Source organism: Elephas maximus, chromosome X (genome assembly GCF_024166365.1).
Source record: "Elephas maximus indicus isolate mEleMax1 chromosome X, mEleMax1 primary haplotype, whole genome shotgun sequence".
In the NCBI taxonomy this organism is placed as follows: domain Eukaryota; kingdom Metazoa; phylum Chordata; class Mammalia; order Proboscidea; family Elephantidae; genus Elephas; species Elephas maximus.
Genome location: NC_064846.1, coordinates 98,355,042 through 98,370,881, shown reverse-complemented (window position 1 = coordinate 98,370,881; position 15,840 = coordinate 98,355,042). Strand labels below are relative to the sequence as shown.

The following is a 15,840-nucleotide window of genomic DNA, read 5'->3' as shown; positions in this document are numbered from 1 at the left end:
TCTCATAGTCTAGGATGCTAGAAGTCCAAATTCAGGGCACCAGCTCCAGGTGAAGGCTTTCTTTCTTGGTTCTGGGGAAGGTCCCTGTCATCAATCTTCCCCGGATCTGAGAGCATTTCAGTGCAGGGACCCCAGGTCCTAAGGAAGTGATTCACTCCTGGCTCTGCTTTCTTGGTAGTGGGAGGTCCCCCGTCTCTCTGCTTGATCCTACCTTTTATATCTCAGAAGATATTGACTCAAGATACAACCTAATCTTGTAGATCGAGTCCTGCCTCATTAACATCATACCCAAACACAAAAGACCACGTGTTATATGGTCTCTCTCTCTCTCTCATACCCAGAAAAAACCCAGTGCCATCGAGTCGATTCCGACTCATAGCGACCCTATAGGACAGAGTAGAACTGCCCCACACAGTTTCCAAGGAGCGCCTGGCAGAGATATATATATATATTTATTTATTTATTTATTTATGCTTCACTGGTATTGCTTCCTTAGAGAACCCAACCTAAGACAAACAGATAGGAAAATAGAAAACAATTAGCCAGATGATAGACTCGAACTTAACCATATCAACAATCACATTAATGTAAATGGTATAAATACCTCAAACAAAGGGCAGAGATTATCAGATTGAATGAAAAAGCAAGACCCAACCATATGCTGCCTACAGGAAACGTTCTTTAAATATAAAGACACAAATTGGTTAAAAGTAAAAGGATGTAAGATGAAATTCCATGCTAAAACTAGCCAAAAGAATGCTGGAGTGACTATATCAATATCAGGCAAAATATATATCAGAGCAAAGATACCAGGGATACAGAGGTAATTTCATAATGCTAAAGGGGTCAACCAATGAAGAGGACATAACAATCCTAAATGTTTATACACCTAGTAAAAGAGCTTCAAATTAAATGAAGTAAAAACTGATAAAACAGCAAGAAATATACAAATCAACAATTCTAGTCAGAGATTTCCATACCCCTGTCTTAATAGAACAAGTAGGCATAAAATCAGCAAGGATATGGAAGATGTGAACAATGTGAACAACACTATCAGTCAAATTGAGCTGGTTGACATTTATAGAACACTACCCAATAACAGCAAAATACACATTCCTTTCAAGTGCACATGCAGTGTTTTCCAAAACCAAACCAGTTGCCATTGAGTTGATTCTGACTCATGGCATTTCCACATGTATCAGAGTAGAATTGTGCTCCATAGGGTTTTTAATTGCTGATTTTTTGGAAGTGGATCACCAGGCATTTCTTCCTTGGCACTTCTGGGTGGATTTGAACCTTCGATTACCAAGGTAGACAATACTCTGTGCCACAAAGCAAGTCTTGATAAATTCAAAAGGAGTCAAGCCTTACAAAATATTTTCTCTGAAAAAAAAAATACATATGTTCTCTGCGCACAATGGAATTAAATTAGAAACCAGTAACAGAAAGATTTCTGGAAATTGTCCCAAATATTTGGAAACTAATCTACTACTAACTAACTGATGAGTCAAAGAAGAAATCAAAACGGAAGTTAAAAAATACTTTTGCTTGAATGAAAATGAACATACAAATATCATATTTTATGAGATGCTGCTAAAGCAGTATTTTGGGGTAATTCAAAGCACTAAATTCTTATATTAGAACAGAAGGGTCTCATATCAATGCAATGACCTATATTTAGTTTCACTTCAGTAAACAAAAAAAGAAAGAAAATAAAACTCAAAGTAAGTGTAAAAACATCCCAACGTTACTGGCACAAATAAAAAAAACCAGAAAATAACAAATGTTGGAGAGGCTGTGGGAAGATTGGGACTCTTATGCACTGTTGGTGGGTATGCAAAATGGTTCAACTACTTTGGAGAACGATATGGTGCTTCCTTAAAAAGCTAGAAATAGAAATACCATATGATCCAGCAATTCCACTCCTAGGAATATGTCCTAGAGAAAAAAGAGTTGTCACACAAATAGACATATGCACACCCATATTCATTGCAGCATTATTCACAGTATCAGAAAGATGGAAACACCCTAGGTGCCCGTCAACAGATGAATGGATAAACAAACTATGGTACAGACACACAATGGAATACTACACAACAATAAAGGACAATGATGAATCTGCAAAACATCTCACAACAGGGATGAATCTGGAGGGCATTATGCTGAGTGAAATAAGTCAATCACAAAAGGACAAATACTGTATGAGACCGTTATTATAAAAACTCATGAAAAGGTTGACACACAGAAAGAAACAATCTTTGATGGTTGCAAGGTGGGGGAAGGGTGAGGAGGAAAAAATACTACCTAGACAATAGATAAGTGCTAACTGTGGTGAAGGGTAAGACAGTTCACAATACTGGCGAACTCAATACAACCTGACCAAGGCAAGGTCATGGAAGCTCCATAGACATATCCAAACTCCCTGAGGGACTGAATTAATGGGCTGAGGGCTGGAGACCACGGTCTCGGGGGACATCTAGCTCAATTGGCATAACATAGTTTATAAAGAAAATGTTTTACATCCTACTTTGGTGAGTAGACTCTGGGGTCTTAAAAGCTTGGGAGTGACCATCAAAGATACTCCACTGGTCCCACCCTGTCTGGAGCAAGGGAGAATGAAGAAAACCAAAGACATAAGGGAAAGATTAGTCCAAAAGACTAATGGACCACAACTACCACAGCCTCTACCAGACTGAGTCCAGCACATCTAGATGGTGCCTGGCTACCACCACTGACTGCTCTGACAGAGATCACAATAGAGGGTCCCAGTCAGAGCTGGAGAAAAATGTAGAACAAAATTGAAACTCACAAAAAAAGACCGGACTTGCTGGTCTGGCAGACACAGGAAAAATCCTGAGAGTATGGCCCCTGGACACCCTTTTAACTCAGTACTGAACTCACTCCTGAGGTTCACCCTTCAGCCAAAGATCAGACAGGCCCATAAAACAAACAATAATACACGTAGCTAGCTCAACCACGTATTCAAGGCTAAGTTGGCACACAAGCCCAGGGGCAAGAAAGGGAAGGGAGGAGAGGACAGGAAATCTGGACAAATGGAAATGGGAACCCAAGGCTGAGAATGCGAGAGTGTTGACATGTCATGGGGTTGGCAACAAATGTCACAAAACAATATGTGTATTAACTGATTATTGAGAAACTAATTTGCTCTATAAATATTCATTAAAGCGCAATAATAATAACAAAAAACCTCAAAGTATAAAAACAAATAATAAAAAACAAACTGGAAATCAGTGAAATGGAAACAGGAAAACAATAGAGAAAATCAATGAAACCAAAGTTTGTTCTTTGAGAAGATCAACACAATTGACTCTAGCCATTCTGATTAGGAAAAAAGAGAAAACACACAAATTACAAATATTAGGGAAGAGAGAAGTGACATCATTACAGATTCTGCATATATTAAAGGGATAATTAGGAAATATGAAAAACTTCATGTCAATAAATTTGACAACTTAGATGAAATGGACAAATGCCTTGAAATACCCAAACTACAAAAGCTCACCTGAGAAGAAACAGGTAATGTGATTACCCCATCTCTATTAATGAAATAGAATTTATAATTAAAAACATACCCACAAAGGAAACTTCTGGCCTAGATGGCTTCACTGGTGAACTCTACCTAACATTTATTTAAGGAGGAAATATTGCCACTTCTACACTAACTCTCCCCCGCAAATTGAAGTGGAGGGAATACTTTCCAACTTATTCTGTGAATCCAGCATTGCACTCATAACCAAAACCAGATTGCCACCCTTTCTGTTAAATTTCCAAGTACAGATAATCTCTCCTGACTACGAGTTAGGAAGTGTTCATGTGGCTTCCTTAACTCACAAGTGGAGTATCCTTTGTTCATCTCGAACCAAAGAAGTCAGTTTTAAATGTGAAAAGCTTCTCCGATTTAGTAGGTAGCTAAGTTGCAGAGAGTAGTAAATAAGAAGGGGGGCCTTCTGTGGACCTGCTGATTGTTTAGGTTTCAGAAATTTACAGAGAGTGAATTCAAGTGAATGTAGACTCAAACTTGTGGGGAAGGGTAGGACTTAGAGGAGACTATGTTAGAAACAGTAATACTTTGCACTGCGTTCTCACCTTGACTGTTGTTGGGTCTTTTATATTGTGTTCAGCCTCAGAGAAGATTGACTACCATGCAGTGTACATACAGAGAAGGATGCTTTGTCAGATGAGATTGGAACACTTACAAGAAACTGTAATTCCAGGGTTACAAGTGAATGACTGAAGTGGAAAGGGAAGGAGGAAGCCTTCTGGGGTCTCTGTAGCTCCAGGCATCTCCCAAATTCCAGTTCTATGTTGCTGCTGTTAGGTGCTGTTGAGTCGGTTCTGACTCATAGCGACCCTATGTACAACAGAATGAAACACTGCCTGGTCTTGCGCCAACCTCACAATCCTTGCTATGCTTGAGTGCATTATTGTAGCCACTGTGTCAATCCATCTCGTTGAGGGCATTCCTCTTTTTTGCTGACCCTCTTCTTTACCAAGCATAATGTCCTTCTCCCGGGACTGATCCCTCCTGATAACATGTCCAAAGTATGTGAGACGTAGTCTTGCCATCCTTGCTTCTCAGGAGCATTCTGGCTGTACTTCTTCCAAGATGATTTTTTTTTGTTCTTTTGGCAGTCCATGGTATATTCAATATCCTTTGCCAACACCACAATTCCAAGGCATCAATTCTTCGATCTTCCTTATTAATTGTCCAACTTTGACATGCACATGAGGCAATTGAAAACACCATGGCTTGGGTCAGGTGCACCATAGTCGTCAAGGTGACATCTTTGTTTTTGAACACTTTGAAGAGGTCATATGCAGCCGATTTGCCCAATGCAACGGATCTTTTGATTTCTTGGCTGCTGCTTCCATGGGTGTTGATTGTGGATCCAAGGAAAATGAAATCCTTGACAACCTCAATCTTTTCTCCATTTATCATAATGTTGCTTCTTGGTCCGGTTGTGAGGATTTTTGTATTCTTTATGTTGAGATGTAATCCACACTTAAAGCTGTAGTCTTTGATCTTCATCAGTAAGTGCTTCAAGCCCTCTTCAGTTTCAGCAAGCAAGGCTGGGTCATCTGCAAATCGCAGGTTGTTAATGAGCCTCCCCTCCAATCCCGATGCCACAGTCTTCTTCATATAGTCCGGCTTCTTGGATTAATGCTCAGCATACAGATTGAATAAGTGTGATGAAAGGATACAACCCTGACATACACCTTTGCTGACTTGAAACCATGCAGTACCCCCTAGTTCTGTTCAATGACTGCCTCTTGCTTGGTCTTTGCACAGGTTCCTCATGAGCACAAAGAAGTGTTCTGGAATTCTTATTCCTTGCAATGTTATCCAAATTTGTTATGATCCACACAGTCAAATACCTTTGCATAGTCAATAAAACACAAGTAAACATTTTTCTGGTATTCTCTGCTTCCAGCCATAATCCATCTGACATCAGCAATGGTATTCCTGGTTCCACATCCTCTTCTGAATCCTGCTCAAATTTCTGGTAGTTCCTGTTGCAACTGCTTTTGAATGATCTTCAGAAAAATTTTATTTGTGTGTGATATTAATGATATTGTTTGATAATTTCCACATTTGGTTGGATCACCTTTCTTTGGAACAGGCATAGATATGGATCTCTTCCAGTTGATTGGCCAGGTAGCTGTCTTCCAAATTTCTTGGCATAGATGAGTGAGCACCTCCAGTGCTGCATCTATTTGTTGAAACATCTCAATTGGTATTCCATCAATTCCTGGAGCTTTGTTTTTCACTAATGCTTTCAGTGAAGCTTGGACCTCTTGCTTCCGTATCGTCGGTTCCTGATCATATGCTACTTCCTGAAATGGTTGAACATCCACCAATTCTTTTTGGTATAGTGACTCTATGTGTTCCTTCTATCTTCTTCTGACGTTTCCTGCATCATTTAGTATTTTTCCCGTAGAATTCTTCAGTATTGCAACTCGAGGCTTGAATTTTTTCTTCAGTTCTTTCAGCTTCAGAAATGCTGAGCTTGCTCTTCCCTTTAGGTTTTCTAACTCCAGGTCTTTGCACATGTCATTATAATACTTTGTCGTCTCAAGCCAGCCTTTGAAATCTTCTGTTCAGCCCTTTTACTTCATCATTTCTTTCGTTTGCTTTAGCTAATTGATGTTCAAGAGCAACTTTAACTTTCTTCTCACATCCATTTTGGTCTTTTCTTTCCTGTCTTTTTAATGACCTTTTACTTTCTTCATGTATGATATCCTTGATGTCATTCCACAACTTGTCTAGTCTTCAGTCATTAGTGCTAAATGAGTCAGATCTGTTCTTGAGATGGCCTCTAAATTCAGGTGGGATATACTCAAGGTCATACTTTGGCTCTTGTGGACTTGTTCTAATTTTCTTCAGCTTCAACTTGAACTTGCATATGAGCAATTGATGGTCTGTTCCACAGTCAGCCCCTGGCCTTGTTCTGACTGATGATATTGAGCTTTTCCATCATCTCTTTCCACAGATGGAGTCAATTTGATTCCTGTATATTCCATCTGGTGAGATCCACATGTATAGTTGCCGTTTACGTTGTTGAAAAAGGTATTTGCAATGAAGAAGTTGCTGGTCTTGCAAAGTTCTATCATGCAATCTCCAGCATTGTTTCTATCACCACAGCCACATGGGGGTCCAGTTGCTATAATATCTACTTCACAGCGTCTATTGCGAGGTTTAAATAAGATAAACAAATAACGAAATGAACAAACAAAAAAACCCAAAACAGAAAAGAAAAACCAAACCCTTTGCTGTCGAGTAGATTCTGACTCAGAGCAACCCTATAGGACAGAGTAGAACTGCACCATAGGGTTTCCAAGGCTGTAATCTTTATGGAAGCAGACTGCCATATCTTTCTATCAAGTAGCGGCTGGTGGGTTTGAATCACCTACTTTTTGATTAGCAGCTGAGCTCTTAAGCACTGCACCACGAGGGTTCCTTTAGATAGGATAAGGTACGTGAAAGCACATAGCACAATACCTATAATAGGCTGTCAATATTTAGTTTCTCTTTGCTTCCCTCTGAGCCACTGTGATGGTTAATGTTTTCTGCCAACTTGGCTAGGCTGTGATTCTCAGTGTTTGGCAGACACTGTGTAATCACCTCCCATTTTGTGGTCTGATATGAGCAGCCAGTTAGTTGGAAGAAGAGTTTCCTTGGGGGTGTGGCTTGCATGCATGATATAAACAGATGTTCTGGTAAAGCTCTCTATCCTGCGTTCGGCTTGTCAACCTCTGACCTCCAGTTCTTGGGACTTGAGAAGCCTTCAGCCTGCTGCCTGACCTGCATATTTTGGATTCACCAGCTCCCACAATGCCCTGAGCCAGCAGCTTGGTGCCTGGCCTACAGATTTTGGATTCACCAGTTCCTACAATCCCCTGAACCAGCAGCCTGCTGCCTGACCTGCAGATTTGGGGTTCGTCAGCCCCACCAGCCATGTGAGTCAGGAGAAACCTCCCAGCCTGCCGACTGACCCACGGATTTGGGACTTGCCAGCCTCCACAATTGTGTGAGCCATTTCCTTGAAATAAATCTCTCTCTGTATTTATATATATATTCTTCACTGGTTTTTCTCCTCTGAGAATCCAGCCTAAGACAGTTGGTACCAAGAAGGGGGGGGGGGTGTTGCTATAACAAATACCTAAAATATGGAAGTGGTTTTGGAATTGGGTAATGGGTAGAGGCTGGAAGAGTTTTTTTTAATAGTAAAAGCCTAGATTGCCTTGAAGAGACAGTTGATAGAATTATAGCTGTTGAAGGCAATTCTGGTGAGGGCTCAGAAGGAAGTGAGGAGAGTCATAGAGAAAGTCTCTACCGTCTTAGAGAATACATATGGCACCGTCAATAGAATGCTGCTAGAAATGTGTATGTTAAATATGCTTCTGGTGAGGCTTTAAAAGGAGATCAGACATGGATTACCCAATAAGCAAGGTACAGACAGGCTTACCTGTGTTTACTTACTATTCTGTAGTGCAAAATTTCACAAGTGCACTACAGTTGTGCAGTATAGATTATTAAGTAAATAAGTAAGCACAAGTAAGCCCATGTGTACCTTGATTATTGTAAGCCTGTGTGTACCTTGCTTACTGGTTAATCCACCCCTGGGAATAATGAACATGTGATTAAACAATGGAGAAAGGGCAATGCTTTTTATGCAATGGCACAGAACTTGTCTGAATTATGTTCAAATGTTTGGTAGAAAGTAGAACTTGTAAGTGAAGAATCTAGGTATTTGGCAGAGGGGATTTCTAAGCAAGATCTTGAAGGGGCTGTGTGATTTCTCTTTGTTCCTTGTACTAAATTGTGAGAGGAAAGGTGGACTTAAAAATAAATGGTGCAAAACCAAAACAAAACGGAAAGATTTGGAATATTCTGTTGTATAATCTAAGGACACATGTTCTAGAATTTTCACCAAGGGCATAGCTACACAACCTTTCGTTAAAGAGATTAAGCCTGTGACTGATGCATCTAACCAACTACCACAGCAGAAAGCCCATCGGCTTAGGCTGAAGAGTACAGAAATAGGACAAAAGGAAGGAAAGCTCTTTGCCTCTTGGAATTCTACAGGCAGGAAACAGGCCAAAGGAGCTACATCTCTTGTCCTCCAAGAAAAGAAAAAGACCATCTGTAGAGCAGCTCATAGATCAGCAGAACTATTGAAAGGAGCTTGGGAAGTGGGTCTGCCACTGTTTCAAAGGGTGGAGACAAAGAGTCAGATCTCCACCAACTCTGTTCTGGAGTGTGGGCCTGCCACGCCCAGTGGCCAAAAGGATAGGACCTCCACCCAAAGTAGAGGGGTGGAGCTGCCATGCCCAAGGCGCAGGAGAACAGGAGACTGCCAGGGCTGAGGAAGTGGGGTCACTACTCAGATGGACTAGGAGAATGGAACCACCCGAAGTGGAGAGAGCTGATTTGCTGTCTCAGTGGGCCTTGGAAGGTGGGGCTGAAGCTCAGGGCTGAGGGACTTCCACCCAGAATTCAGAGGGCGTGGCCAATGCCCAGAGTCTGGAGGGTGGAGTCATTGCCCGGATTGTTCAGGAGAACAGAGGATTGTTTTCAAACCTTGGGAACCAATGTAATTTGTTCTGCTGAGTTTTGGACTTGCTTGGTACCTGTTATCCTTTCTTTCCCTCCAATTTCTCGCATTTGTAATAGAAATGTCTACCTTGTGCCTGTTCCACCATTGTACTTTGGAAGCAAATAACTTGTATTCTGAATTTCACAGGTTCACCAATAAAGAAGAATTTTGACCCAGGATGGAATATGTCTTAAGTTTCACCCAGATTTGATTTAGATGATTCGGAAGATGAAATTTTGGACTTCAAGTTGATTTAAGACTTTTGGGATGATGCGATGGGGTTAATGTGTTTTGCATTTGGGAAGGACATGAATTTTGGGGGGCCAAAGTGTGGAATGTTATGGATTGAATTGTGTTCCCCAAATGTATGTGTTGTAAATCCTAACCCTTGTAGAGGTTATAATCCTATTTGGGCATGGGTTTTCTTTGTTATACTAACGAGGCAGTGTTAGTGTAGGGTGTGTCTTAAATCAATCTCTTTTGAGATGTAAAAGAGTTTAAACAAACAAGCAAAAGAAGCAGAGATGGGGAAGATAGATGCCACACCATATGAAGATCACCAAGGAGCAAGGACCTTCCCCCAGAGCTGACAGAGAGAGAAAGCCTTCCCCTAGAGCCAACGCCTTGAATTCAGACTTCTAGCCTCCTAAACTGTAAGAAAATAAATTCCTGTTTGTTAAAGCTACCCACTTGTGGTATTTCTATTATAGCAGCACTAGATAACTACGATGGAAATCCTGGTGCTGCAGTGGTTAAGAGGTACGGCTGCTAACCAAAAGTTTGGCAGTTCAAATCCACCAGGTGCTCCTTGGAAACTCTATGGGGCAGCTCTGCTCTGTCCTATCGGGTTGCTTTGAGTTGGAATCGACTCAACAGCAACGGGTTTTTTAGATAACTAAGACAGCCACTCATTACCGTGTATTATTGTTTGCCTTTTTTATATAGGTCCTCCCTTTGCCAAAAGACTATAAGCTTCTAGGATTCAGGGACACTTTTTTACCCTTTTTTGAAGGCCACCTAAAAGTGCATTGGAGGAGCCCTGTGGCAAAGTGGTGAAGCACTCGGCTGCTAACCGAAAGGTCAGCAGTTCGAAACCACCAGTGCTCTACATGAGACAGATGTGGCAGTCTGCTTCTGTAAGGATTTACAGCCTTGGAAACCATATGGGGCAGTTCTACTCTCTCCTATAAGGTCGCTATGAGTTGGAATAGACTCTGTTGGCAACGAGTTTGGGTTCTTTTTTTTTTTTTTAGCAATGCATTGCACCGAGTGCTATCTGGGTGTGGATCATGGTGATAATGATGAGGGGAAAGCATCATGTTAGATCCTCCAACTGAGATAAACAAGCTTTTCTAATATAGATGATGTACAGCCTACAATAATTGCCTTTCCCTTGTAATTCCTAACCTTCTCTCAGAGCCCTCAACACTTTTAAAAAGCATTTTTTTATTTTTAAACTTTTAAATTTCAGACACACACAAGTAAAGAGAATAGTATAATCAACATGTTGACTGAACAAATGAGTGAACTGTAGAAAGCAGCCCCCCCCAAAATACCTGAAACTTTTGCTGAACTCTCCCCTTTATAGGCTGTTTGCTATGAGTTGGGGGGTTTATGTAGGATATTGAGACTGCTTTGGGTTTTGTTTCAGAGCTGGGATGTTCTAGCTGTATTTCATCCTCTAGGCCCTTAGCCATCAGTGTAATTTTAGTGCCCACTGTCTGCAGATCATATATACCAGGGTTATTGGTAGATATGAACAAGTAGAAATTAGTGAAGATGCCTTTTCCTAGTTATAGAAATGAGGAGCTGAGCTTGGAGTGCAAAGCGGTCCTTGTGCCTGAGAGTTTTGCTGTGGTTCAGCAACCCCCTGAGCTGCACTATTGTCCTGAAAGCAGTCACTTTGAGCAGACATATTGAACATTGAATGGTACCTAGAGAAGGCTGGGAAGATGAGCTGCATAGGCAGTAATTGCTCTGGGAATTCAGAGGAGAAAGAAATTAATCCAGACTGGGAAAGTCAAGGAAGACTATTCTCAAGGAATGTGGTGGTAACTTTGTCCTGTTCCCATTTACCTCGTGTGTTTAATCTTTACACCTATATGGAAAAAGACAGAGTTGATTGTCAGTGAATACCCTGGGGTGGTTTGCCTGCCAGAGACAAATTAAGCTCTGGGCTTCTTTTAGATGTGAGGCTTGTTGCTAAAAGAAGGCTTCTAGTTGGAATGCCTTGCTGGTCAGAATTGGCTGTGTGTGGGGAGACAGCTACCCCTAGTGGGCCTGTGTGAACCATACTCGGAAACGCAACTCTTCTTTACCTTTACCCAAAATGAGGCAGGTTACTTTATTATTATTATTATTATTGCCTATGACATGGGCCTAATGTAGACCTTAGCTAATAAAACAACAGAATGGGGGATGTATCTATTTCCTCAAATTCCCAAAGTGAAAAATTGATTCTCATTTTTTTCTTGTAACCTCTATATATATAAAACTATTTATCCTCTTTCCTGTATGCTCTGACACTTGAAAAAGTTAATGCTTTAAGGATCAGGTCTGAAATTAGGGCTGTAATTGATTGATAATTTAAAAATGGAGGGCTTGGAGCCTAAATTGAGGGTAGAGCATTGACAGCATATTAATACGGGAGTAAAAACATGGGCGCTCATAGTAAACATGCTTCATGGATAACATCTATGCCATACCATTAACTCTCAAATACTTGATTAACGAAAAAATGGATGAGAGTATGGTGGTGTGATGACCTGTGATTTTATTCAGATAAGGTGGGAAGGGGATGAGACGCCTGGTTTGTCTAGCATTGTAACCACATTACAGATTTTTTGCCTTTGCTGGTAGTAGAATAGTAGAATACTTATTATGAAATCAGAGTAGCTTCTAATTTAATGAGTACTTCTTATGTGGCAGGGACTAATAAACGCTACACATACATTCACTCATCTAACCATCAGGTTAAAAACATGCCCAAGTTCACAAAGGTTAGGAAAAAGTAAAACTGGGTTTTGAACTTAGGCAATCTGATTTCAGAACCTAGGCTCTTAACCACTTCTCTATATGTTTGAGTCTGACTGGTCTAACTTTCTCTCCAGTATCATAATGTCACTGTTTTTCAGGAATGGAGGTTCCTTTGCTGAGCATATAGCCACAGATCAAAAGTAAAAACCAGATTTCTTTTGTTTCAACCTTGGGAACCTTGTTTCTATATGAATGGTTTTTAATCTTTTTGGGCTCACAGCCTTTTTCAGAATCTGTTGAAAGCTTTGGGTCTTCTTTCCAGAAAAATTCACCTATGTGTTACCGGAATAAGGTTCTTGCCTCTCACTGCTCAAGAATGAGCAGGTAAGGCACGTAGAGTTTTCCACACGAGCAACGCTTTATCGAAGAGGAGGCTCGCAAGCAGAGACGAGGAGGGCCTAAGCAACGCATACCCCTGTCTCACAGAACAAGGACTTGCCTGGATTTTTAAAAAGTTCTTGGGGGAGGGGAAGATTCATGTTTACTCATAGGCATAGGCAGGGATATGTAAACTATAGTGCGTGTGCAGCAGCTTTCTAAGATGGCTCCTGTCCTGGAGGCCTCTGGGATTCATAGCAGGACTTGTGGGGTGTCGTGCCTGCGCAGTCTCTTGCTCCCCAAGTTCGATTCCCAGCTGCTGTTGCTGCCCCTCACTGCCCCGGTGGAAGGTCACACAGAGGTCACAGGTGGATGTTCTGCACAAGTCCCTGGAGCTGGTTTTATCCAGCTGCTTCTGTAAGACAACTTTAAAGAAGTTTGCGGGCTATTTTCTGATACCCTGCCCCATTGTTCTGGGCAATGGCTTTGTTTCTGTGCCCTGGCCCATTTCCTGTTACTTTGCAGATTTGGGGGCTCCTCTGTTCACTGTTTATATATGCACATACACATAATATTGCACACAACTTCAGAGGTGGCTTCTTGGACCTACTGAAGCCTATCCTCCAGCAGTCCATGGATCCAGGGTAAGAACTCTTGCCTTATATAACCTTTCCCAGCTGACTCTTCTATGGCATTGAGGCAACAGGGAGTAGAGGTCTTACTCCTTTTCTTTCTCTGGAGAGAAATGTTTATAAAGCATAAATCCATTGCCTTCAAATCGAGTCTGACTCGTAGTGACCCTATAGGACAGAGCAGAACTGCCTCATAAGGGTTTCCAAGGAGTGGCTGGTGGATTTGAACTGCCGACCTTTTGGTTAGCAGCTGAGCTCTTAACCACTGCACGACCAGGGCTCCTTATAAAGCACAGGCTTCCTAAATTAATCAAGTATCTCAGAATTTTCCTTCTTGACATAGGATTCCAAGGGAAGAATGCAGATGATCAAATGTATGGTTGTAGGAGATGGTGCTGTATGTAAATACCTGCCTCCTCATCAGATTTTTACACAACAAATGCCTTTCCTGAGGAGTATATCCCCACTGTCTTTGACAACTATAGTGCCCAGACATCTGTGGATGGCCAAATAGTCAGCCTGAACTTATGGGACACAGGTGGCCAGGAGGAATATGACCGATTGAGAACACTCTCCTACCCCCAAGAGCAATATCTTTGTCATTTGTTTTTCCATTGGCAACCCATCATCTCATGCCAATGTGAGGCATAAGTGGCACTCAGAGGTCCCCCATCATTGTCCCTACATACCTGTTCTGCTGGTGGGCACCAAGAGGGACCTGCGGAGTAACCTTGAAACTGTGAAGAAGCTGAAAGAGCAGAGCCTAGTGCCCACAATTCCTCATCAAGGCACTTCCCTGGCTAAGCTGGTGGGTGCTGTGCAAGTATCTGGAATGTTCAGCCCTGATGCAGGATGGGGTTCAGGAACTATTTTCAGAAGTTGCCTGGGTTGTGCTTTACCTGGTCACAAAGAAGTGGGTCCTCTTATAGCTCTGAGGGTGCTACTTGGGGACTGCATCCAGGGACAGTAAGAGTGGATTCCTCTGACAGCTTTTTACAGTGCCAGTATGAGCCATTTCTCTCTTCCCTTAGAAATGTTAGACTCAAGTTATTTTGCTTTTGGAGGAATGAAGACAAGCTAGTTGGTACACAGCTGCTTTGAAGTTTGGTCTGAATCTTTTAGAGGAAGTTTGTGTGTGCGTGTGTGTGTCCCCATCAAAGCAGTTAAGAGGAGACTCTACTGAGTGCTTTTATTTCTCTCCTGGTCAGGCCATGACTAACCAGAGCAGCCTAGTACTGTTCTTTGTAGGCTTTTGCTTATCTCCCTTTAAGTCTAATTTCAGCCTTCCTTGTTGTATTATTATTGAGCAACTGCCTCACAGAAGGACAAGGTTCCCCAGTTTTTAAATTGTGCCTTAAACTTTCTGTGTACTAATTTTTGAAAACCATTTTATGTGTGATTCCTGAGTGTTCCCAATTTTAACATGTTCCTCCCATTCTTTAGATGAGACATTTTTGCAAAAGAGGTTAAGCAGCATTTTCCAAAGTTCTGTAGGATGGCAATAAAAACCAAAACAAAACCAAAATCCGTTGTTCCCAGTCAATTCCAACTCATAGCAACCCTGTAGAATAGAGTAGAACTGCACCATAGGGCTTCCAAGGCTGTAATCTTTATGGAAGCAGATTGCTGCATCTTCCTCCCAGGGAGTGTCTGGTGGGTTCAATCCACTGACCTTTTGGTTAGCAGCTGAGTGCTTAACTACTGCACCACCAGGGGTCTTTAAGATGGTAACATGTTCCTTAAAAGGGTCTGTGGTCAAATAAGCTTGGGAACCAGTGATTTAAATAAAATTCAACAGGTTCCTTTACTGCGGGATTGTATAACTTAATATGTATGCAACATTTCCCAAACTTATTTCACTATGGTCATTTTTTTTTTTTGTGGCCCCATATTAACAGCTCTGTTAACACAGTTTGAGAGATGCAGGGTTAATAAAAAACCAAACCAAACCCACTGCCATCTAGTCAATTCCGACTCAGCGACCCTATAGGACCCTATAGGACATAGGAGAACTGCCCCATAGGGTTTCCAAGGAGCACCTGGTGGATTTGAACTGCGGACCTCTTGGTTAGCAGCCATAGCACTTAACCACTAGGCCACCAGGGTTTCCGCTGGGTTAATACCCAGACCCAGTGCCGTCGAGTCGATTCCGACTCATAGCAACCCTATAGGACAGAATAGAACTGCCCCGTAGAGTTTCCAAGGTGCGCCTGGTGGATATGAACTGCCGACCCTTGGGCTAGCAGCTATAGCACTTAACCACTACGCCACCAGAGTTTCCACTGGGTTAATGGAGACTAGGAATTTCCAAGAGGAAGGCTGTGAAAAAACAAAAAGCATAATGTCATCCTGTTCTTTTTGATGTTTCCCTCTTCGTGCCTTTGAGACAAATGTTTATCATCCCGTGGACTTGTTTCCTTGAAATCTTGTTGGTTCCCCTACTTCAGGAGATGGGTTTGGCACCTAATCATGATGGTGGGTCGGATGTGGGATCTGATAGCACTATGGGCCTGGCGATTTGGGATCATCAGCTCCATCCACCTCCCCTGAAAAGCTGTGTCCCACTGAGATGTTCATATGGCCCTTTTTTCTCCCTGTCACTTTCTGCTTTAGGAAACAAAACTTACGGTTAACTCCCTAAATAAAACCAAATGGACAAAGTTTCCTGCTATTCATTTTCAGGGAATTGTTTTTCCCTCTGAGATTTCTCTTTTGCCTTCATTCCCTGGGCTTAG

At 41.8% G+C, this 15,840-nt stretch overlaps 1 pseudogene; it reads left to right on the top strand.

Annotated features, from left to right (window-relative positions):
• The first annotated feature begins 13,463 nt into the window (after nucleotides 1–13,463).
• Nucleotides 13,464–14,034, top strand: LOC126068758 (rho-related GTP-binding protein RhoG-like; annotated as a pseudogene).
• Nucleotides 14,035–15,840: the final 1,806 nt, after the last annotated feature.